Source organism: Primulina tabacum, chromosome 18 (assembly GCF_025594145.1).
Source record: "Primulina tabacum isolate GXHZ01 chromosome 18, ASM2559414v2, whole genome shotgun sequence".
Classification (NCBI taxonomy): domain Eukaryota; kingdom Viridiplantae; phylum Streptophyta; class Magnoliopsida; order Lamiales; family Gesneriaceae; genus Primulina; species Primulina tabacum.
In genome coordinates this window covers 8,359,209-8,385,475 of record NC_134567.1, presented here as the reverse complement: position 1 = coordinate 8,385,475, position 26,267 = coordinate 8,359,209, and positions in this window count along the sequence as shown.

Sequence of the window (26,267 nt, the reverse complement as noted above, 5' to 3'; positions counted from 1 at the left end):
CAAAAGTAAAATCATGATCAGTTAGGAATTTTGAAAAAGTTTCATACCAAGCTCTTGGAGCTTGTTTAAGACCATACAAGGCTTTGTTCAAATGATAGACATGATCAGGAAGAGAGTGATTAACAAAACCTGGTGGTTTTTCAACATATACTTCTTCCTGCAACTGACCATTCAAAAATGCACTCTTCAGGTCCATCTGGTAGACTTTAAAGTTCTTGAAAGATGCATAGACAAGGAACATTCTGATTGCTTCCAGTCTTCCAACTGGAGCATAAGTTTCATCGTAATTTATTCCTTCTTCTTGCCTATATCCTTGTGCTACAAGTCTCGCTTTGTTGCTCACAACTAAACCATCTTCGTTCAGTTTGTTTCTATATACCCACTTTGTACCTATAATAGTTTTAGAAACTGATCTTGGAACTAAGTTCCAGACATTGTTATGGGTAAACTGATTTAGCTCTTCTTGCATTGCATTTATCCAGTTAGGATCAGCAAGAGTTTCATCAGTTTTCTTAGGTTCCAGTTGGGAAACGAAATCAGAATGAACAAATAAATTAAACATTTGATTCTGAGTTCTTACCATATCATATAGATTACCTATCACCAATTCTGGTGGATATGATTTCTTCCATCTGTATTCGTATTTGTTGCATCCATCTCAGCAACTGCTTCAGTTGGCAACTAAATATTTTCTTCAGTTTCAGTTGTTGCTATATCAGTTGGTAACTGATTGTTATCATTTTGCTCCACTAACTGATTATCATGAACAATTTCTTGTTCAATTGATTGATCCAGGACTTCTGGTTCTAGTGTTTGAAGGATATTTCAATTAATATGATTCTCTTCTTCATTATCATCCTCCAAATTGATATCTGTAAAGCGATCAACTAGCTCAACTGGATCAGTTGGCTTATCAGTTAGCACAAATTCATCAAATACAACATGAATAGACTCTTCTACATTCAAAGTGCATTTGTTAAAAACTCTGTAAGCTTCACTAACTGAAGAATATCCAAGAAATATTCCCTCTGAAGATTTAGCATCAAAATCTTTTAAATGATTTTTTTCATTATCAAGAATAAAACATCTGCAGCCGAATATTTGGAAATAAGAAACCACACTTTTGCGTCCATGTCAGATCTCATATGGTGTTTTCAAATGATTCTTATTAATCATTGATCTGTTCTGAGTGTAACATGCAGTGTTTACTGCTTCTGCCCAAAACGTTTGAGAAATACCAGAATCAGCAAGCATTGTTCTAGCAGCTTCTTTAAGGGTCCGATTTTTTCTCTCAGCACACCATTTTTTTGAGGAGTTCTTTCTTCTGAGAGCTCATGTTTGTTTCCAGTATTTTCTAAAAACTGTGAAAGATTTTGATTGATGTATTCAGTCCCTCGATCAGACTTTATTCAATCAATCCAACTGATTTTTCATTTAATAATCTTTTGAAAAGCTTAATCAGTTGTGCAGCAGTTTGGTCTTTGGATTTGAGAAAAATAACCCAAGTACATCTTGAAAAATCATTCAGGACTACTAGAGTGTATTTCATCCCCCCTAAGCTCATGACTGGTATAGGACTAAAAAGATCCATATATGGCAGTTCTAAGCATCGAGAAGATGATTTACAACCCTTGTTTTTAAATGAAGATCTTACTTGCTTACCAAACTGACATGTTGAACAAATTTTATCTTTTGAAAAATCTATTTTGGGCAAACCAGTTACAAGATCATGGTTACTCAGATAGGCAATAGATTTAAAGTTTAGGAGGTTCAATCTTTGATGTCACAACTAGTTCTTAGAAGATTTGGAAGTTTTAAGACAAACTGGTGTATAAGGTTGTTCAGTCCAACTGACTTCATAGGCATTCCCACAACGATTGCCAATTAGGACGACCTCATCAGTTGAGTCTCTAACTGAACAAGTGTGTCTGTCAAACTGAACTGAGAATTTATTGTCACATAACTGACTGATGCTAATCAAGTTATACTTCAAATTGTCAACTAGTAAAACATCTTTAATAGTAAAGTTACCATAGATAAGATTACCCTTACCCACAGTTTTACCTTTGGAGTTGTCTCCAAAATTGATGTTTGGACCAATGTATTTGATCAGTTGGGATAGCAAACTTGCATCCCCTGTCATATGACGTGAGCATCCACTGTCCAGATACCAGGTTGATTCTTTGTTTGTACCTGTCACCTGCAATTACACACAATATACAATCTTGGTACTCGCAACTTATTTGGGTCCTAAACTGATTAGTCCTTTAGGAACCCAGACTTAGACAAGTCTAATTGACTTTCCAGTTGCTGTGTTCCAGATAGTTTTTCTCGGCATGTGTGTGCTTGATGTGTAGTGTTCAGATGAATCAATATGAGTTTTAGCCTTCTTCAACTGGTTATTCAGCCGATATCTTTTCTGAATTGGCTTGCTGTTATAGTAATTAGAGAAGCCATTTGAATAGTTCAAGTATTTATTACTGGACCTTTTTGATGACTGACTTTGTGGGTCAACTGAAATTTTTGGGCTATAACCAATACCATACCTTCTAGCCTTATCCTTATTTTCAATAGGCTGTATAAATGGTTTACTTGGCTCTGGTTGTTCTTGTACCATAACTGATTTTACAAAGTGAATGTATTTCCCTTTGTTCATGTTTAGTTTTGGCTGAGTATCACTGGTGGAAGTTTCATCTTGGTTGCTGAAGTCTAAACAAGTTTTATCAGTAACTGATTTTTGTTTATCTTGTATTTCAGCTAATGCAATAGATGATTTGTTTCATGCTTTAATAAGCTCAGTTTGCTTTGAATTTTCAAGAATCAACTGCTGAATCATTGATTGATTCTTGCTTCTTTCAGCATTGAGCTCATCAATCTCCCTTTTAAGACTCAACATATCAACTGATTCATCAGTTTTAGTTTTGTTGTCTATGGGATCAATTTTCTTTGCTCTGGCTTTCTCAAAAGATAGGGCAAGCTTGTGATACTCATTCACCACGTCATGAAGTGTAGAAATGAGTTCATCACGTGTAAAATCAGTTGAGCTAAAGTCAAATACCTGTTGACAGGTTGACTCCAGTTCTATGTCATCAGCCATTAGACACTTGACTTCTTCATCATCATCACTGGAGCAGCTCAAGCTCTCAGATTTTGAATCATCACTGTCAGATTCTGTCCATTTTGACTTGCTTTCCTTAGCTAGAAGCACCTTATGCTTCTTTCTGTAAGATTTCTTGTCATCTTTTGATCTTGTCTTGTGCTCATAGGATTTCTTTCCCTTTTCAGTTGAGTCTTGACTATGCTTTTTAGGCTTGGGACAGTCAGCAATGAAATGACCAGTTTTGCCACAGTTGTAGCAAGCATTAGGTTCTTCTTTGGAGTGATTTTTCTAATATTATCTTTGGAAATTTCCTTGATTTCATCTCATGAAACTTCCAAACTTTTTCACGAATAATGACATAGTGTCATTACTTAACTGATCAGAAGATTTTTCAACTGAAACAGTTGGTTCCAGTTTGACAGCAGTTAAGGCAGTTGTAACAGCTGATGTAGAAGGTTCACATTCTCTGGTTTTCAACTCAAACTCGTAGGCTTTTAAATCAACAAATAAATCATGAAGTTCGACCTTGTTCAGGTCCTTTGATTCTCTCATTGCCATGGTCTTAACGTCTCATTCCTTGGAAAGACCTCTGAAAACTTTCAGTGCCATTTCTTTATTTGAATATACCTTTTCGAGTGCATTCAGTTCGTGTACTATGCTGCTGATCCTCTCATCATATTCATGCATGGATTCTCCACTCTTCATCTTGATATTGTCAAAATTTTGAACAACAACAGATAGCTTGTTCTCTTTTGTTTGCTCATTGCCTTCACAGAGCTGAATCAGCTTCTCCCAAATTTCCTTGGCAGTTTTGCACAATTTTATCATGCGGAATTGACTTTATCCCGCGTTTTGTATAAAATTTCTTTAGCCACGTTGTCCAAGTTGTCTTTTCTCTTGTCTTCAACTGTCCATTCATCTCGGGGTTTTTCAATACGTTGTGGTGCCCCATCAGTTATGGCAACAGCCATGTTTTCCTTAAATATCTTCATGGATCCGTCTGTGATAACGTACCATATGTCATCGTCTTGTGTAGCTAGATTAGCCTACATTCTGATTTTTCATTCATCAAAATCTTCTCTGGAGAACATTGGAATTTTGTTGAATGAAGACATGTTGATCAGTTTGTATATATAAATATTCAGAAACAAGATTCAACTGCTCTGATACCATTTGATAGGATCGGTTAAAGGTGGAAAAGTGTTTAGAAGGAGGAGTTGAGTAAACACTTACGATTTTCAAAACCTTTTCGACTGATGAGTCAGTTTAGTGATAAACTGATACTCGGGAATCTTGTAAGTCAATATCAATCAGTTAACAAATAGTGTGAGGAAACAAACTGGCTGATAGATAGAATATAAACTGAAATACGAGGACACAAGATTTTATGGATATTCGGAGATTTCAAATACTCATACGTCACCCCTTCTATCTCAAGGATAGGATATACATTAAAAGACTTTGATCGATACAAGCAGTTGTACAGAACCACTTCAGTTTTGGACATAACAATGCCTAACTGAAACTCTTGGTAACAAACTTGTTTACAGTACACAAAAGAACTTAAATAATCTAACACAACTGATCTCTTCAAGATCTAGTAATACAGCTTGTGTTTGAAAGCTCGAAGTATAGCCTGAAAGCTATGAATGCATGCAATAAGCGTGAGCTTTGATGTCTGTAAGGATTTCAGCAGAGTAATTGACTCGTAAATCGATAGTTGTTCAAAGATTCAAAAGTTATTCAGCTGCTCTTCTTTGCTATATATAGGCTTCCCTCCAACAGTAATATTAAATACAATTTGAACCTTTTGATTCGTTGCTTTCCACGTCAACATTTTTCTGACAGTAGTACACTGCAGCTTTTCTGAGATTCTGCGATCCCACTACTTGTTGCAGTCAAATTTTGTCGGTTGAATGTCTTAACTGATGACGTGTACAGCTGAGGGATCAACATATTGATTTTAGTCTATAAACTCACAACTGTTTGTAGCAACTGATCAGTTCCAACTGATCAGTCAGTTGTCTGCGTAGTTCAATTCAGTTGCTGGTTCAGTTGCCTTCCGATAATTTCATATATTATATAAGTTTCTATCATTCTTTTAAATCAGTTAGATGCTCAGTTTGTCAAACATCCGAAATTCAGTTTCCAACAAAAACCAATCAGTTTTGTTAATGAAGGATTACTTCGAGTATTTTTCGCTTTGTTTTTAATCAAACTCGATCTAATTCATCGGTGTATACATTCTTAGAACACGAGCTATTGCAGCTCATTGAGAATATTGTGTTTGAAGCACCTTCAAGGGTTCCCGAACCGATCCATCAATGTTGTATTTTTGAATCTACACTAAATAATAAGCCAACTAATCCAGTTGAGCTAACTGATCGCTTTACAGAAATCAGTTTGGAGAATAATAGTGAAGAAGAGGTTCACATCAATCGAAACATCCTTCAAACACCAGTACCAGAAATATTGGATCAAACAGTTGAACAGAAATTTGTTCCTGACAATCAGTTGGTAGAACAACGCGATGATATTCAAATACCAACTGAAGTTGTTGCAATTGAAGCTGTTCCTAACAATCATTTACGAACTGAACCTGTTGATGAAATCGATCCAAACTATAGTTGGAAGAAATCACATCCACAAGAATTGATAATAAGTAATCCATCTGATCCTGTAAGAACAAGAAATCAAATGTTCAATTTATTTGTACATTCAGTATTTGTTTCTCAATTTGAACCAAAGAAAACTGATGAAGCTCTAAATGATCCTAACTGGAAAAATGTTATTCAAGAAAAACTGAATAATTTTACCCATAACAATGTCTGGACTTTAGTTCCAAGGTCACTTTAAAAATCTATTATACTTACAAAATGGGTCCATAGGAACAAACTGAATGAAGATGGTTCGGTTGTACGCAACAAAATTAGATTGGTTGCACAAGGATATAGGCAAGAAAAAGGAAACTGATATGATGAGACATATGCATCAGTTGCACGACTGGAAGCAATAAGAATTTTCCTTGCCCATGCCTCCTTCAAAGATTTCAAAGCATACCAGATGGATTTCAAAAGTGCATTCCTAAATGGTCAGCTACAGGAAGAAGTCTATGTTGAACAACCACCAGGTTTTGTAAATCACTCTTTTCCTTGATCATGTATATCATTTGAACAAAGCATTGTATGGTCTCAAACAAGCTCCCAGAGCTTGGTATGAGATATTATCAAAATTTTAACTGATCATGACTTTACAGTTGGAACAGTTGATAAAACATTGTTCAAATTTACAAACAAAAATCAAATTTATTTTACTCGTGAAAATTTATGTTGATGATATTATATTTGGGTCAACTAACCTCAAATTATGCGAGAAATTTGCTAATTTAATGCATGATAAATTCGAGATGTGCATGATGGGTGAACTGACATTCTTTCTTGGTTTGCAAGTGAAGCAACTAGAAACTGGTACATTTATCAGTCAGAATAAATATAAGAAGGAACTGCTGAAGAAATTTGTCATGGAAACATGTTCAGCTGCACATACTCCCATGAGTTCATCAATCAAATTAGATAAAGATGAAGGGGGAATATCAGTTGAGACGGCACTTTACAGAGGTTTAATAGGTTCTTTACTTTACCTAACTGCTAGTCATCCTGATATTCTGTTTGCTGTTTGCATGTGTGCTAGATTTCAAGCTGGTCCTAAACAATCGCATTTTTCAACTGCAAACGCATATTGAAATATCTTAAAGGAACACAAAGTGTGGACTTATGGTATGCTAAGGACTCATCTTTCAATTTAGTTAATATTCAGATGCAGATTATGCAGGATATAAACTTGATCGTAAAAGCACCAGTGGATCATGTCAATTTTTAGGAGAGACTGATTTATTTGTTCAGCAAGAAACAAACATTCATAGTAACTTCCACAACTGAAGCAGAATATCTAGCTGCTGGAAACTTGTTGTACTCAACTGCTCTGGATTCAGCAACAACTGAAAGATTATGGAGTCGTTGCAGAAGAATCACCAACCTTCTATGACAATACAAGCACTTTTGTGATTACATATTTTCCAGTTCTTCACTCCAAGACTAAACATATTGATGTCGGATATCACTTCATCAGAGATGATTCTCCCAAGAAGGAAATCAGACTGAAGTACATCTCAACTGAACAACAAGCAGCTGACATATTCACTAAGCCATTACCCGATACTAAGTTTTCTTATTTTCGAAATATTCTTGGTTTAATTTATTTGTCTTAGTCATGTCCTTGGATTAACTGATTCATTTTAGTTTTGTTCGCATTTTTATATGTCAATTGTTTTTGTTAATTAGTTATTAACAAGTTTGAATGCAGAAATAACAAAGTAGTACAGCGATAAAAATGAGAGGACAAAATATAAATTTTTATTGATAAAAAAAAGTTTCTATTACATTGTTGAGTTCCCTATCTACTGCATCCTGCCATAAGGACATCCAGCTGGATATCCCTTCGGAGGAGGTTCACCTGAAGCTTTCTGAGAAAGCAATCTTTCCCAGAACCCTCTACACTTTGATGAGCATTATGAAGTAGACTCCTTCATCTGTGAAGAGGTATGAAGTATGAACAACGGGGAGGCACCTCTTATACTTGATATCAGTTACCACTTTTTCACTCGTGGCAACTAGTCTTTCCTTTCAGATGGACTGGAGCTCCTGGATCTTGGTCCATGTGGACATTGTCTTTTCAAAAACAAAGTCTTCAATCTCTTTCTTCCTAGCTGCCTCGAATGACAGACTCTTCTTCTCTGCAAGATCGGGTTGCTTGGAACTGCTAGCTTTGTCCATATCTTCTTGACTTTTATTATCTGCTGAATTACTCAAGTTATTTTATGTCTAACTAAGTTGTTCTTATTTACATACTGCAACCAATATGAAGAAGTTAATTACTATTTTTTAGAAGAGGAATATGAAGAAACTTCTATCAGCAAACAACGACCCATCTTCCAAGGATAAGATTATTTAATATATAATACACCCGTTTAGGGGGAATATTGAATTAAAGTCGGTTAACTGATAAGACAACTATCAGTTGGTCTTAAACTGAACTGATGTAGTTTCCAACTGATCATTCAGTTCTCGAATAACTTATCTATCACATACGTTAACTGATTATCGATTCAGTTGAAGTTCCATAATAAATATCTTGACTTTCAAAATATTTTATTTTCAATATTTATATGAAGTACACGTATTTTTTTACTCAAATAAATCTTGGACAGCCACGTGTCTCATTATTTGAACAGTCTATTGACTTCGATTCAGTCATCTCTATTTTCGATGAGGCAGTCAGGAGTGTATTTCAGAAGTTGGACTGTAAGGTCCAGGAAATTCGAACTACATTACCCGAGACTGCATGTAATCTAGGGTTTTATTTAAAATATGTGTTTAATGATTTTTATGCATTTAATGCATGATTCTTGCATGACTAGGGTTTATTTAAAGATTATTTTTAAGTTTCATGCATTAGGGTTTTAAGTTGTATTTCGCGCTGAACGAGTAACGGAGACCGGGGATAATCAGGAAAAATATTTTTATTGAATAATTAATTTTAAATATATAATATGAGGTGTTTTTATATGTGAATTTTGAAAATTGGGACTTGGTAGGTATTTCTACTCGTCGGGTCATATTATTAATCGGTACGCAAAATTTAGCGAATTGGTGGACTTTCTGAGTGCTCGGGCAATATTTTCAAAACGTACATAAACGAAAAATTTTCCGAGAGTGTAATTGGACTTGATGGTTTTATTTTAATGCTTAATAGGCTCAAAAATCTTTATAATCCATTTAATTTTTTCACTAGGGCCCATTTATGCATGCAAATTCTATTTAAACTCTACCTAAACCAACCCTATACCTAATTACACTAAGTGGCCGCCCCTCCCTCACTTTTATCGGCAGCCACCCTCGTTTTTTACAGCAGCAAACCAGCAGCCACTTTGGTTTTCTCCATAGCTTTCAAGCAAACTTCTCCCCCACTCCTCCGATGCTAGTCCTATGCGCGTATTTTTGAGTTTTCAAGCGTAAAAACGTTAGGCACACATGTATCCCCTTTTTCTCTTCCTTCAAGCCAATATTATGCTGAAATATATGTAAATGCATGAGAATTTATTTATCTAACTTGGGGTTTCATTTTTTTATGCAAAACTTTGACATGAAAGTGCATCCTTGTGTTTCATTCTCACGTTTTCTTGTGTTTGTGCAAGGGGATGACGATTTTATGATTCTTAAGGGGCGTGTAAGCTGTGAACTAAGGTGATATGATGCTGGAGTCTAGGGTGTGCACGGTTTAGGTGAAGGTTGAAGGGTTGCTCTTAGGTAGCTAGGATTTCGAGTTGTTTTGGTGAATGATTATGGTAGGCTCGACCGAGGGAGGGCTGCACCAGGAGAGGTAAGGTCCAAAAGGGTCCAACCGAGGCCTAGGGGAGGTCCATAATCATCTGGTCTCGGGTAGAAGGGAGGTCCCTAAGCTAGGAGCCGATATTGGTTTGAAGGTGGCTCGGGCATGCGTTTTCTTGGTGGTTCGAGTGGTGCGCGTGCATGGGGCTGAGGGCTGTGCTTAGGTCGGTCCAGGAGGGTCCTAAGGTGGGCTAGGAAGGGCTGGTCCGAGCTGGTAGGGCCTAGAGTCGAAGGGTTACAAGTTTAGTGCACTAGGGTTCTCGAGCTTGCACGTACAGAAAATTCCAGCAACTTTCGGTTACTGTTTGAGGGTCATAATGGGTTTGAAATAAGTGGTTTTTAGGCTGGTCATGTAGGTTTGGGATATGATTCAATTTGGAAAATGTTGGTTAAGTTTCGGGTAAAAACTGGGACCCGGTCCAAGTTTTAAGACGAATCACATGATTTTTTAATCGAGCTCAATTTTACGTATAAGAAATGCTTATAAATATGTTTTATGGTGTTTTAAGGAGTTTGATAAGCTTCGGGTCGAAATTTTGAGGTCCAAGGGTAAAATGGTCATTTAGTATTTTCAAGGACAAAATGGTCATTTTACACTCGGGTCGAGTCTTTAGTCTTGACAGTGCCCTAAGCACGATTTTTCATGTTTTAAATGTTTATATTATCATGTACATGACTTTTTATGAAATTATGAAAAATACGTTGCATGCTTGGTCTGAAGGAAAAATTTTGTATGTGCATGATTTTGATAAGTGATGAAAATGATGAAATGTTTTGAAGGATGTGAGTTGGTTGTGACTGAAGATGTATGTATACGATGAGTTGTAAGGCCAAGGCTCTGTGGATAGGTAATAATGTCGCTGATGTCCTTGCCGCCGAGTACCACGGTTATATGTAGATGGATCCATCGAATAGAGCTGATACGATAGATCTGATACGAAAGTCACGACTAAAGAACTGAATTTGATTAAAAAAATGAACAAGTATATGATGATATGATGAGATGTTTTGACATGTCATGCTTTTACGATATGTGTATGTTTATGCTTTTAAGATCATGAAACGTATTTTTATTATAATACTTTTCATTGTTGCTTGCTATGTATATGTATTCGTTATAAAACGTTACAGGTGTGTTGATTCTTTAGACTCACTAGGCGTGAATGATGCATGTGAGCATGTTGATGAGGAGGCTGGAGGTGCTAAAGTCTGAGTAGGCGGGGCTGGATTTGCGCACGTGAACCCGAGGACCATATATTTTCCACACATCATGATATGTTTACAGGAGTGGACATGATTATTTTATACGCTTTTGTTTTGGCATGTTGATAGTCATGAGGATTTTTACTTGCTTCCTGTTATTTTATTTTTAACGTAAGTCTAGTGTTGACGACTCGGTGAATATTTTTAAACTGCAGTCTTTTATCTGTAATTGGATTACTATTATTTTTGAAAGGTGAAATTTTCAGCAGTGTTGCATGCATTCATATTTTATGAATTTTCGAGAATGAGCTTGTAAAAAAATAAAAAAAATAAATAAATATATAATATTTTGTGGCATTTTAAGTAGTAGATGTTTCAGTTGTTATCATAGCAAGGGTCCTATTTAGGGTTGTGCCACCGCCAGCTTCTGTATCTCAGTCTTCAAGCCTCAAGTTTGTATTTATATTTTAAATGTTTTAAATAATTTATTGTTATCACCTGCATGATTGCATGTTATACGTTTTTGCTAGGATCGGTTGGATGAGTGAAAATGTTTAGAAAGGGGGTTGAATAAACACTTAACTGTTTTCAAATCTTTTCGAAGGGTGAATCAGTTTAGTGATACACTGAATTCGATAATCTTGTTGTCAATGTTGATCAATTAACTTTGAAGTGTGGAAAAAAACTGAAAAAAAAGATTGAATACTTGAAAATAAGGAACACCAAGATTTGTGGATGTTCGGAGACTTCAAATGCTCCTACGTCACCCCTTCTATCACAAGGATATGATTTTCACTAAAAGACTTTGATTAATACAGCAACTGTAATAATCCATTTTAATTTAGACTTAACACTGCCAAAATAAAACTCTTAGTATCAATACAATATTATTAGTATGCAACTGATGTGTTTTTGTAAACACAAACGATCTCTAAAAGATCGAATATTACAACAATGAATGTTTGTGTTTAAGCTAGAAATATAGCCTGAAAGCTATGAATGTGTATGATAAGCGTGAGCTTCTTGTAACTGATAATAGTTTGTTGTGTGTTCTTTGATAGCTTGTGCGTAACTATTGTAACTCGGTAACTGCTTCACAGCTGATCTTCTCGACTATTTATAGGCTTTGCTTCCCAACGGTAATATTGAATGCGTTCAAATAATTTTGTCTGTTGATTTTTCCTTAGTAGACACATCATTGTTCTTTTGACAATCGTACACTGTAGCATTCTGATATGCGGCGCTTCCACTAAAAGTTGCAGTCTGCTTATGTACAAATTGTCGCTTGATAACTACGTTCCTTAACTGATGACGTGTCATGTTGATTTATCAGTTGACTTCCATAGCTGATTGATAAACTGACTGTGTAATTGATCGGTCTTAACTGATCGTCCAGTTAAGTACACAGCTTTAGTTAGCTTTGATCATTTCAGTTGCCTTAGATTATTTAGCTCTTTAATTATCAGTCGGGCAACTTCAGTTCGAGACATTTTAGTTCAGTTGCGTTCAGTTGAGTTGATTAGTTCTTTAATCTTCAATGCTTGATTCTGTCAAACTCCGAAATTCTGATTCCAACAATTTTCCCCTTTTAGGTGTTTGACAAAACTTAGAATTCAAGAACTTATATGAACTGATCCTTGTAGATGAAATAATCTTTTATTGTAAATAATCTTTCATTGTACAGATTCGTACAAAGAATGAAAGAATTAAATGAAAGAATGTCTTTTATCTGAATAAAAGAATTTTTCAAATCAAAGAATAACTGAATGGAGACTTGTCTTCTAAGTGATCTTTATTTCTTGTCTCTTTTATCAGCCAGTTGTTGATCAGTTGGTTGACTTAGTCTCTTTTTGGATAGCTGCTGCTGCTCTTGTTCCCCCTTTTTGTCAACACCACCAACTTGCTTGGATAGATTACGGAGTTCAGAAGTAACTACGGATATAGCATTCAGCATTTGTTCCTGCATCAAATCCATTCTCTTTGTCATGCTTGTTTTTATAAAATCCATTCGATTTATCAGCATGTCATGAGTTTAGAAAAGTGGTGGAACTGTCACACTGTCCTTCTTTAATTGATCTATTTGGAGAAATAAAGACGTGATGTCTTTGGTAATCTGGTGAAGGCTCTTCGTAGTGTTCTCCTTCATAGAATCAATCTTCCATGTATGCAATAGTTGGGTTGACTTCATATCAGAAACCGTTGAAATAAGATTGATCAAACCTGACTGAATTTCTTCAAGAATAATATCAACGGCCATGGGTATTTGAGGAGATAGGACTTCAGGTATATCTGGATTTTCATCGGTGTCTTCTTCATTGAAAATAACCATGTCCAACTGTGGTGCTTCAGTTTTGGCTTGAGCTTGTTCAATAATAATTTCTTCAACTAGTTCCTAAAGAATGTCTTGAGCAGAGGGAGAGGGCTGATCAGCATTGGACCTAGCTGGCTGATCAGTCGGCACTTGTACATCTTCAGTTTGTTCTAAGTGCAACTAAAGCATTTCAGCTTTATTATTTTATTCAGTCGTGGCAGGAGACTGAACTGATTCTTCAACTACTTCTAATATAACCTTTGAGGCTATTTGCTCTGTTGTGCTCTTGTCTTTAGCTGGTTGCTCAGTTGTAAGGTACAGCTGGATGTAAGTGCCAACTGACTGAATAACTTCATCAATATTTTCCAAGGACAACTCAGCTTCTGTATACAGATGAAGACTTACTGGAGAAGATTTAGGAGGAGTGGGAGGAGTTGGTTGAGCATCCTGAGAGATAGGAACAGTCACTTGCTCCATCGGATGGCTCTGTTTGAGCTCCAGAAGTCTGAGCTTGCTCCGTTGATGTTGGGCTTTTGAATTTACTGGAATATACAATTGTTGATACATTTCCCAAGCTTTGATGTTCATCTGCAGAGTTGAGAGATCCGAGTCCAGCTCCTAAAAAACTGCTCTTTCATTGTAAGCAGTTGGACTAATCAGATCATAATTCTGTCTTAGCTGAGCTGCCACTTCAGCTAGCTTCTTTACACGCATCATATCAAAGAAATAAGTTCTCCTCTCCAGTGCTTGAGCAATTTCTCTTGGGCGATGAATTTATTCAAAACTGATGTTTTCAGTAACCGCTTGGCAAAAACTTTGGTCCTGAATCTGACCCATTCATCATAAACTTCCAACTTTTATTCAGAGAACTCATTTATCTCAATCCAGATGAGATCGATATGAGTCTGTATGGGGTTGGTTGGTCTTGTCTCTTCAATCAACTTGCCCTTGCCTTCTGGGTCAGTTACGGCGTGAGAGATGCTCAGCCCTGAGGTGGTTGCATCCACCTTTTCTCTAATCACCACACCCTTTGGTCTAGCCATAGGTAAGACAGTTGGAATGGTGATGGTGATGAGTGGTACTCGGACTCCAGTAAGTTTCAGTTTGTCACCAGATTCGGTGACTTTCTGCTTTGGAAGATCAGTTGGAGTCCGTTGCTGAGTCTTCTCAGATGTTGATGTAACTGGAACTGCCCTAATTGGTATAGCGATGATAGGCTATTCAGCTCCAGTTGGTTGCAATCTTTCAGCTGGAATGATTTTCACAGCAACAATTGGTTTAGTCTTTTGGGATCTTGGCTTGTTCATGATTTTCGGAGATGGAGTTTTCTCCGATTCAGTTTCGCTGACAATCAATTTCCTTTTGATTGTCTAATTCTTGGTCAATTCATTTGTCTTCTTTACTGATTTGGGAGCTGCCAACACCCCAATCTCCTTTTTCACCTTGATGAATTGCTCAGGAGAGATGTCCATCTTTGTCTTAGGTTGCTGAACATTTTTGGCAATGAAAACTTTGAATTTGGATAACTTTTCAGCATAGTCATCCACCAAACCTTTGTTCTTCAGAAGATAGTTGAGTGGCACCGCAATACCTTTGGACTATTTGGAGGACTGAAGCATATTCTTTAAGATGCTGAAATTGATAGCTGATCTGTTCAATCTCCGTCCAATCATAATAGCGGTCATTAATTGAAATTTTTCAAGGCTAAGGGCAGCAAACGAGCCTGCCTTGGCGAGTATACCCTTGACCACAATGTCAGCTAGCAACTGAATTTCTGGCTTCAGCTATTTCTTTGGATCAGATACTTTGATCTTCCGTCCATCAGTAGATAACAGCGTCTGCATCTTCTCAATATCAGAAACTTTCACTTCAAAAAAGTGAGCTAAGCCATCAGAGGGTAGTTGGAAAAAAGTGCTGAAGGAGTTTTCATCTATGATCAGCAACTTACTGTTGACGGTTTTTATGATTTTACCATCAGCAGAGATGAAGCTATTGGCATATAAATCCTGAATCTCCTTGGGATAAATCTCCTGACTTGATAACCCAAGAAATTTCTTCAGCCCAGCTGCTTCCAGTTTGAGTAAGACACCTCGAACATCTTCTTCCTTGACAGAGAGGACTAACTCGAAGTCAATAGCCATCGCATTAAGAATATACGTGGGTGTCTGGCTTGCCATTACTGAGTATTTAATATCTGGAAAAAAGAGAAGTTTGTATGTTTGATTTGCTATGAAAGTTTGAAGCTCTGAGAATTAGAAATGTCGTGAAGTAAAAAAACTGAATAAAGGCGGCTAATTACATATGTTCGTGACTGTTCAAATTTTTGAACATATGTTAGTCCAAAATTGATTTAAATAAAATAGTATGTGTGTACGTGTAAATATGGCATTTGAACTTCATGGGGCCACGTTGTAAATTACTATACAATGAATGACATAATTAAATGCATAATTTTAACAGTCACATCACTTAATGTGGAATTACATCGATAATCAGTTAACATATTTGATAAGATCAGTTAGGTCAATAACTGAGTGATCAGTTGAAAACTGAATCAGTTCAGTTGAGGATCAACTGACAATTGTCTTATCAGTTAACCAATTTAAACTCGACATTTCCCCTAAGTAAATGCATAAAATTGAGATAGAGTTAGGAAGTCTCATCAGATGAAAACGATTGACTGAAGTCTCTTCATATTCTTCAGTTCGTTCCTACTCTTGATTTAATTCTGTCTATAAATAAGATCAAACTTGTTAGTTTCAACATAATTCAGTAGATAACATAAGTGCATATGGACAAGGCTAACAGTTCCAATCAGTCCAGTCTTGCAAAGAGGCTGTCTTTTGACGGAGTTTGGAAGAAAGATATTGACGACATCGTTTTCGCGAAGACCATGTCCACTTGGACGAAGATTCAAGAGCTGCAATCTCTTCAAAAAGATGGACTAGTTGCCACAGAACAAACAGTTCACAGAGCGACCGAGACATCAGGGGCAGCAGAAGCCCCAGGGACAGATTAAGAGGCCAGGTCAGCATAGGCCACTAAAGGTACCAGGGGCTTCGAAGCCGGCAGAGGGGCTGCCGTGCAAGCAGTGCACCTGGTAGAGGGGCAGCCATGCAAGCAGTTCAGCTGTGAAAAGAACATTGCGTACATTCATTCTGAGTAAACTTTCGAGTTAAAGCTTTCAAAGATCAGTAACGAAAAAGCTCACAATTATCAGATACATTCATAGCTTTCAGGCTATCTTTCGAGCAAAAGTACTAGCACATCTCTTTGTTGTATTCGATCTTTTGAGATCAGTTGTGCTAAGAAAAGAATATCAGTAATTTACTGATAAATTTGTAAAGATACTAAAATTTTTCAGTTTGGCAGTGTTTAAGACCAAATTGAAGTGGGTTTTTACAGTTTCTCTAATTAATCAAAGTCTTTAGTAAAACCATATTCTTGTGATTGAAAGGGTGATATAGGAGCATTTGAAGTCTCCAAACATCCGTAAAATCTCCGTGTTCTTTGTTTTAATTATTTTGAGTATTCAATCTGTCATTAAGTTTATTTCTGCACTACATTAGTTAACTGATTGACATCGATAATAAGATTTTTGAATTTTGTTTATCACTAAGCTAATTTGCTCCATCGAAAAAGATTTGAAAAACTTGAAGTGTTTATTCAACCCTCCCCCTTCTAGATACTTTCACTCATATATTCGATCCTAACTGAATATTTGTCTCACAGACCATTTCGCTGGAGATTTTGTGAAAAAATTTTCATATTCACAATAAAATCCAAAATATTTCTACATTTTATGGGAATGTAAGTAAGCAAACATTAGAAATTTTATGGAAGAACTTACATGAATCAAGCATTGTTAATTATTCGTACTAAAACGTTCTAAATTTGGAAAAATTTAGTATCCCTGATTGTGAATCCAAGATTAGAGTATCATCATATACGCTACTATTATCCTAAATGGTCAAATAATTTTGTAAATATTGACACGTATATGAGAAAGTTTAAATCTGAAAATTTGCGAGCACACACATTTTTAATAAGATTTTTGACCATGAAAAAATTTAGTTGATTTATTCTTGCCTTTTCAAAATATTTTATAAGATTTTAATTGTTTATTTTTAACTATCATGAGATTTTTTTATGTAATTTAAAACTCACAGTAAACAATTAAACATGATCTTATAATAGACTTGACTTCTTCAAACCTGAAAATAAGAAGTCGATATAACACTGGTAGGATAACATGTTTTGATAGAAACAAAGAACTCATAAATCAAAATGTCAGTCTTGGAAATTTATTGGTTTCAAGTTACAAGATCAAACAAGCAAAAATCCATGAACAATGACAAAGTCAGTGACACAAAATGACAAAAATATTAAATGTGGCTACAATCAAAGAACGGAGTATGACAAGTCTCTTCAGAAAATGATATAGAGTCTCGAAAATATCAAATATGTCTGTTGGAAGATTTTGATATAAAAAAGATAGAATTCTCGAAGAACAAAAGAGAATAGGTGATTTTAAGAAAGGACAAGAATGCCTATTAACATCATTTAAGAATGTACAAAACTCCTGGATAACCATGGACGTTCAATCTCTCAAGCAGCGAATCATCGATATCCATGCCTACATCTTCAACGTCTACATCAGATCATGCAAAGATCAACATTTGGTAGCTACACCCCAACTCAACTTTCACAACAATTCAACTCAATAGATGAAGTAGTATGTGTTGGATCTCGGTTTTCTACACGCCCAAACGCAGCGGAAGTTTTTTAAAAATTTTATTTTATTTTGACAATCAAAATATGTTTTGGCTTTGGACGCTCGTATGGTTTAAACATAAACATTCATAGGGCGTTAGAATTTTACCTTTGGTGAACAATTTCACTTGGCTCCAACTAATCCGGTATAAACTGATTAGCTCTTGATGAATCCCTACGAACTTTCTTCGATGAACTCCTTGTTTGATCCTCCTATCAAGTCCACGACTAGATCGCTTGATCCTCTTCCAAATTGCACTAGAAAATATGGAATAGATTTTACGTAGGAGAAAAATATTTGAGAGACGGCTCAAAATTCTTTCTCAAGAGAGGTGGCCGATATTTGAGAAGAAAGATGGAGGAATTTTCGAAAAACACCATGGAGAGGGAGGCTAGGGTTTTTCAAAATTGTGAATGAATTGTTTCTAACCCTAAGCATAATACACATATATATAAGCTTAGGGCTCATTAATTAAATTAAACACTTAATGGGCTTAATCAATTAATTATCCTAGTCCAACTAGTTTAATTAATTAATTAATCATTTAAAGTCTAATTAAGAACTTTAATAATATGTATGTTGGTCTTGTACTCCTACAAGCCCATAATACATACACCCATTACATTTAATTTAAATATATTACAGTACGGTCCCTTCAGCTCATATATCCCGATCGAATCTGCAACCATTGGTTCATCGAGGGTTGCATAATAATTCGATAACTATGTGATAACTATAATAGTGGCATCGCGTGTACTATTTGAGAACTCCTTCTCTAACGTACATCTCATACTCTGGCCAGAGATTCCATGCACTATTATTTCATCAGATCACACAGGATATCCACACCCGTAGGTGAGCGGTGAATCCTCGACTACAATGCACTGGCTCCTATATGTGTCGCAACTGTACCCAACCTCGCCACCTGATGACTCTCCTGGAGCCGGTAAACGAGTCAAAGCACAGCCCTAGCATATAGAGCCTCAGTGTTGTCCCGGGTCGTAAGGACTAATGGTGTACAATCATAACCACGGACTTATCCTCTCGATGAATGATAACCACTTGGAAAGTCCGAGGGAGGGTTGTTCGGTATAATCAACATATGACTACCCATCTGTATGTTTGGACATCTCTATGCCCTTACCAAGAAACGCAGTACACAACATCACAGATGTTAGTCTCGAGCTCAAGCGACCTTTATCCCTGTTTTAGGCGGCTGAATCGACTAGGAACGAATTTAGAATATGCAGTGTTTACAAATGAGTTTAACATCGAAGTACGATTCATTTGTATTAAAGCATAATCAAGGACTTTATCTATGTTGTTTGCATGGGTATACAGATAAAGTATAACAAGACCATAAAAAGTTAAATTATATTAAAATAAAGATTGTTTATTACACTTGAGTCAATAAATTCCCTAGCCAACCGTTGGCTTGCAGGGCATCTACTCTAACAGTATGGTTGTAAAAATTAGAGTGGATCTTTGGGCTTGACAGTCTAGATGATCGAGTGTGGGTCAGTTGAAGATTGTTGTCTTGACTAACTGAGTATGTTAGGATTTCTAACTAAAAATATGACTTCAATTGGATAGTATTTGTACAACATGCTTGTATGAATCAAAATCTCCAGTGGAACCTTCGGACAATGAAAGAAGGGGAGATATATAGAGATTTGGTTTTCGAACTTACAGGAACAAGTTTGTGTGTATATTTATTTACTTTTACACAATTATTCCTGACACACACTGACCCTTATCTAAGACGAGACGAATGAAACGGTCGCCTCAAGGCTCTATTTGTTTAGGGGGCCAAAATTGTAATTACTAATGTGTGGTGTGTGTGTGTGAATGTTGATGGGCAATATTTATTTATGGAGTTGCTGATCTTGAAACGCATTTCACCAATAGAACCAAAAAGTGCAAATTGATATGTTGAATTATCTAAACAAAGCGGATGGTTGCGATCCAAATATTTGTATTGGTTATAGAATTTTATTGATCATACCAGCAACAGTTGTATTTGCAGAAAGAATTTTTTTCAAGTTAAAGTCGATCAAGACTTATATCCGACCAACTATATCACGAGAAAGATTAAATGTATTAGATATGTGAAGGGAAATATAATTTCCATATTAAATTGATTTCCCTAATATTATCTATTCCTTGTTGATTTTGATTGAGTATAATATTTAATTATGGTTTTGCCTTTCTAGATAATTATGTTAAGATTTATTGTGATATAATATCTTCCTTAAATCTAATTTCATTCTTGATAAGATTATGTGGAATATTGGGTTTGCCTTTTCTGAATATTATATTTATGATAAAGATCTTGAAGATATGATATTATTGATTTAACTCTTGATTTCTTTATTTTGTAGATTTCCTTGTGAGATGAAGTAAATTATAAATAAGAGAGATGGAGATTAAAATGAAGAGAGAGAGAGAGACGAAGAAAAATTCAGAGAGTTTTAGTGGAAGAGATTTTTCGTGGAAGAGATTTTCGTGGAGATAGTTTTTCGTGGAGGTGATTTTCGTGGGAGTTCTTCGTGGTAGATTTTCGTGGTGGTCTTTTCTCTCTTCTCAATCAATATACACGCACTGTGCACGTCATGGTTCTCATAGAAAAATATCCTACAAAGGCGTTGTTGTTTTGAAGAGGAGTCGTCCGTTTTGTTTTCCACTCTTCGCTTGGACGTTTTCATGAGTGCATAACTCATGCACTTTTGCACGTCGAGATTTCAGAGACAAATAATTCTACAAAGACGTTACTGTTTTGAAGAGTGCTGGTTTACGTGTTGCCCTGAATGTTGCCAACATCTACAGACAACATCCGTAACGATGTTGGCTGAAGATCGTGTTTAGCTGCTCGTGTTTTTAAGGATCTCGTTTTTTACTTTCTTATTCATGTTTTAATATTGTTGGTTGTTTTTAGAAAGCTTTATTTTCTCAATTTGTTGAGAAAATTGATTTTTGTCATAATCACTAGTGTTAGGTTTTTGTAATCGGTTTGATTTTCTAGTGATTAATTTTTGTCATAAGACAACGCACAAGTATTTATACTTGTGCATATTTAATCTCGTCCATTTAGTTACTGAAAATGAATTTGTGTTGCAAAATATAATATTCCGCTGCATGTTGTCTGAGATGTTGTAACATCTGGCACAACACCTAATTCTGACAAAACACAAATTTACTATTTTACATCATATTCTGATATTCTTATTATTTTAAGCATCTGTCGGAAAAAATAATCCTTACAAGTGGCATCAGAGCCTACTCTTGATATACTAAGTGTTGATTCTGATTTTTGTTTTGTTTGAAAGAAATATTTAAATGGACACATCACTGGCAAACGCAACATTTCGACCACCAGCTCGTAAACCTCATGTCCAACAACAGTTTAGATCAAGGAATGAAGATAAACACTGGCAGCAACTGAACCCTTTAGGTGTTGCCCTAGGTGTTGCCACACCTGGCCGCAACATCTGCAAAAAATCAGTGTGTTTGAAATCCACAACTTCTGAAAATATGAGTGGAGATGATGAGGAAGGAATCACACTTTAGAGTGTGCAAAAGCTTTATGAAGAGCTGTTTGAAGATTGGACCAAAAGAAACAAGCTTAACTCAACTCTTATGAAGGAAAACACCGATCTAAAAGTCGTGGTTGCCAAACTTGAAGTAATTTTGAGCAAAAAGGACTTAGAACTTGGCAAGACCAAGGATGAGCTTCGAACAGCAACTGAGATTTTATCCAAGTTTAATTCAAGCACATCCAAGCTTGATTCCGTACTTTTGATGGGAAGAGATGACAAGAAAGGCTTAGGCTTCAAAGACAGTGTGTTTGAAATTGGTGAATGTTCCAAATCAACAGTCTTTGTGAAAGGGAAAGCTGATGCATCCATAAAGCCACAACTCATACCCTCAATCAAAAGTTCTCCACCAAAAAGACAACCTGTTGCACTCGCTCCAAAGAAAAGAAAACGCAGGTATGTATGTCACTACTGTTTTAAACCTGGACATATCAGGCCCTACTGTTTTAAACTCAGGGATGACTGCTTGAATCGAAAGTCGAGCCGGATGTTGCCCCGAATGTTGTCCAACATTTCCCGCAACACCTCCAACCATCGACCTACACACTACAAGAAAATTCAGAATCAACAACATACATACGACAACGGTTTTAACTAAAAACTTTGTTAAAAAACTTTTAACAACGGTTTTAACTAAAGCCGTTGTCGTAGATAATTTTTTAAGCAAAAGACAACGGTTTTTATAAAACCGTTGTCTTTTGGGGGTCAAAGACAACGGTTTTTAGGGTCAATAACAACGGTTCTGTAAAATCGTTGTTTTTGAACGTTTATGACAACGGTTTCATGAACCGTTGTCTATTAGCGTGTTTTTTTAGACAATCGACAACGATTTTAGAAAACCGTTGTCGATTAGCGTGTGGTTAGAGTAAAACACAACGTTATTTAGCGACGCTTTTCCTAAAACCGTTGCTGCTAAAATTAGCGACGGTTTAGCTCACACCGTTGTTAATATTAGCGACGGTTTGAATCTAACCGTCGCAAATTCAAAAATTCAATCCCGCCTAAACTTCCCTCCATTTTCTTCCATTCACTTGAAATTAGCGACGGTTACATTGGAACTGTCGCTAATTTCAAATTAGCGACGGTTACTATTTGAACTGTCGCTAAAGTTAGCAACAGTATCATGTACAACCGTCGCTAGTTTCATATTAGCGACGATTTTCAGAATACAGTCGCTAACTTTAGCGACGGTAAGCTAACCGTCGCAAATTCAAAAATTCAATCCCGCCTAAACTTCCCTCCATTTTCTTCTACCACTCTCTATAAATACCTGCAAATTCGCTCCATTTTCTTCCATTCACTTCACAACACTTAAAATTTTTCTCACTTACACGATTTTACGACTTCACAACACTTAAAATTTTTATCTCTTACACGATTTTTTACCACTTCAAAACATTAAATTTTATCTCTTACACGTTTATCACTTACAACTTAATTTTTTATCTCTTACACGATTGTACCAATTCAAAACACATATTTATTAAATTCTTAAATTTTTTTTAATTTTACCTAAAATATTAGCGACGGAATGTATAAACCGTCGCTAATTAGAGACGGTTTTGCACATGAATACCGTCGCTACATTTAGCGACGGTTATTAGTAAACCGTCGCTAAATTTAGCGACGGCGTAAAGAACAGTCGCTAATTAGCGACGGTTGATAAGCATAGGCCAATTGTGTGATGATAATTTGCTTGTCAAGTTTGATAAACATACTTGTGAAGTTTTTGATGAAACTAATATGTGCATTATGACAGGTACAAGGTCTTCAGACAATTGCTACCAAATAGGTGAGGAACTTTCGAGCAATCATGCACAAATCAGTGAACCCGACCTTTGGCTTCAAAAACTCGGCCATGTAAATTTCAAAACCTTGAAAAACTTGAGTAAGTACGATGCAGTACAAGGTATGGCTAATCTTTCATCTAGTATACCATATGTGTACGGAAATTGTCAAAAAGGAAAACAGACTCGATGTCACACCCAGTGTTGCCAACATCTGGGAGAACACGCAGTCTGGATTTACTTCACATGGACCTTATGGGTCCTATGGAAGTTGAAAGTTTTGGAGGTAAGAAGTATTCTTTTGTATCTGTTGATGATTTCTCACAATTTTCATGGGTTAGTTTCATTAGGGAGAAATCATATACTGTGATAATTCTAGTACAATTGATATTTCAAAAAATCCAGTAAAACACTCTCGAACAAAACACATTGACATTAGACATCACTTTATTCGAGATTTATTAGAAAAAAGAATGATTCGAATTGAATTTGTTGGTACAAATAACCAACTGACTGACATATTCACAAAGCATTAGATTTTGAGAGATTCTCCAACCTTAGGAAATCTCTCAGCATGTGTTCTGCCTAATCATTTATAGACGTTGTCTCAGATGTTGTAACATCTCGGACAACACCTAACTTGCATGTGCATTTCCAGGACTTAGACATACTGCATCTGCATGCATACTGTTATATGATGTGTTATCACTATGTTGCATAAATCTTCTGGTGCACTTACAATTTTTTGTTCTATCTAAACTTAACACACTTGGATATACTTAACAATATGATTAAATCACAAAGTAGTTGAAGGATGATCATGTACTCCATGACATTTTCCCATACGAAAAGTGACTTGAAAAGATTAAAAAAAATCAATATTGTCTGTATCAGAAGAAAAGATGGAAAAAGCTACCTAAAAGAGTCCAATGAAGACTGTACTTTTAGTGTGGGAGCTACCTCTTCTGAATTCAATACAGAAAGGAAAATAGAAAAAGCTACCTAGAGGAGTCCAAAAGAAGATCGTTCTTCTAGTGTGGGAGCTACCACCTCTATGGTCAGTAAAATAAAAAAAAAAACAAAAACAAAAAAAAATAAATAATCTCCAAGTGTGCAGAAAAATCAAAATTATTTTCTGGAATTGGACGTGTTGTCAGAAGATGCTGCCAACATTTGTGACAACACCTCATCTGTAAACATATCTCATATTTTTTTCATGTTTTTATATCTGTTACATTCTGTTATTAGGCATAAATAGGTCATGCATAAACATAACATTGTGAATATTGTTGGTCAAAAGGGTATGCGTATTTCAACAGAGAAAATTCGATGAAAATCTGGTTTTTGCTAGAAATCCAATATTTGTTATTTTTTATGGTTCAGTGGTGTTAAGTCGATGTAGGTTTCAATTCAGGAAATTTTTTTGAAATGATTTTTGACGCAATTATCTCAGTAATTTTGGATAGTGATTACGAGCCAAAGCTGACCTGGTCTCCTACGAGAACTTAGTTTCTGACTATCGTCTGGCTATGGAGGTAAATGTCCATTCTGGACAAAAAGGGAGAGAAGACGTGACTCAAACTCAAGGGAGTGTGAATTGAAAGGATCAAATGATACCATCTATCTGATACCTTTGCTTGATTTCTTTTTTAATGTTCTGCTTTGTTAAGGTTCTGCTTCCCTGATGTGTTTCTGTTTTAATGAACTGTTAATGATTTTTGCAGGTGTTGTCTCAGGTGTTGCCAACACAATGAACAACACCCGTACCAACTTGATTTTATTCAGGGGGAGAAAAATTCTCATATTAAGGGGGAGTTTACTTGAGTTTAACTGAAAAATTGAGTTTGCTTTGATTTTGTCCAGAAAGGCAAAAAGGGAGAGATTGAAGGGAAATATAATTTCCATATTAAATTGATTTCCCTAATATTATCTATTCCTTGTTGATTTGATTGAGTATAATATTTAATTATGGTTTTGACTTTCTAGATAATTATGTTAAGATTTTATTGTGATATAATATCTTCCTTAAATCTAATTTCATTCTTGATAAGATTATGTGGAATATTGGGTTTGCCTTTTCTGGATATTATATTTATAATAAAGATCTTGACGATATGATATTATTGATTTAAATCTTGATTTCTTTATTTTGTAGATTTCTTTGTGAGATGAAGTAAATTATAAATAAAGAGATGGAGATTAAAATGAAGAGAGAAAGAGAGACGAAGAAAAATTCATAGAGTTTTAGTGGAAGAGATTTTTCGTGGAAGAGATTTTCGTGGAGATAGTTTTTCGTGGAGATGATTTTCGTGGGAGTTCTTCGTGGGAGATTTTCGTGGTGGTCTTTTCTCTCTTCTCAATCAATATACAAGCACTGTGCACGTCATGGTTCTCATAGAAAAACATCCTACAAAGGCGTTGCTGTTTTGAAGAGGAGTCGTCCGTTTTGTTTTCCACTCTTCGCTTGGAGGTTTTCATGAATGCATAACTCAAGCACTTTTGCACTTCGAGATTTCAGAGACAAATAATTCTACAAAGACGTTGCTGTTTTGAAGAGTGCTGGTTTACGTGTTGCCCTGAATGTTGCCAACATCTACAGACAACATCCGTAACGATGTTGGCTGAAGATCGTGTTTAGCTGCTCATGTTTTTAGGGATCTCGTTTTTTGCTTTCTTATTAATGTTTTAATATTGTTGGTTGTTTTTGGAAAGCTTTATTTTCTCAACTTGTTGAGAAAATTGATTTTTGTCATAATCACTAGTGTTAGGTTTTTGTAATCGGTTTGATTTTCTAGTGATTAATTTTCGCCATAAGGCACCGAACATATTTAATCTCGTCCATTTAGTTACTGAAAGTGAATTTGTGTTGCAGAATATAATATTCCGCTGCATGTTGTCTGAGATGTTGTAACATCTGGCACAACACCTAATTCTGACAAAACACAAATTTATTATTTTACATCATATTCTGATATTCTTATTATTTTGAGCATCTGTCGGATAAAATAATCCTTACAATATGTTTTCAATTGAGAAAAAACTGGTTGAAGATA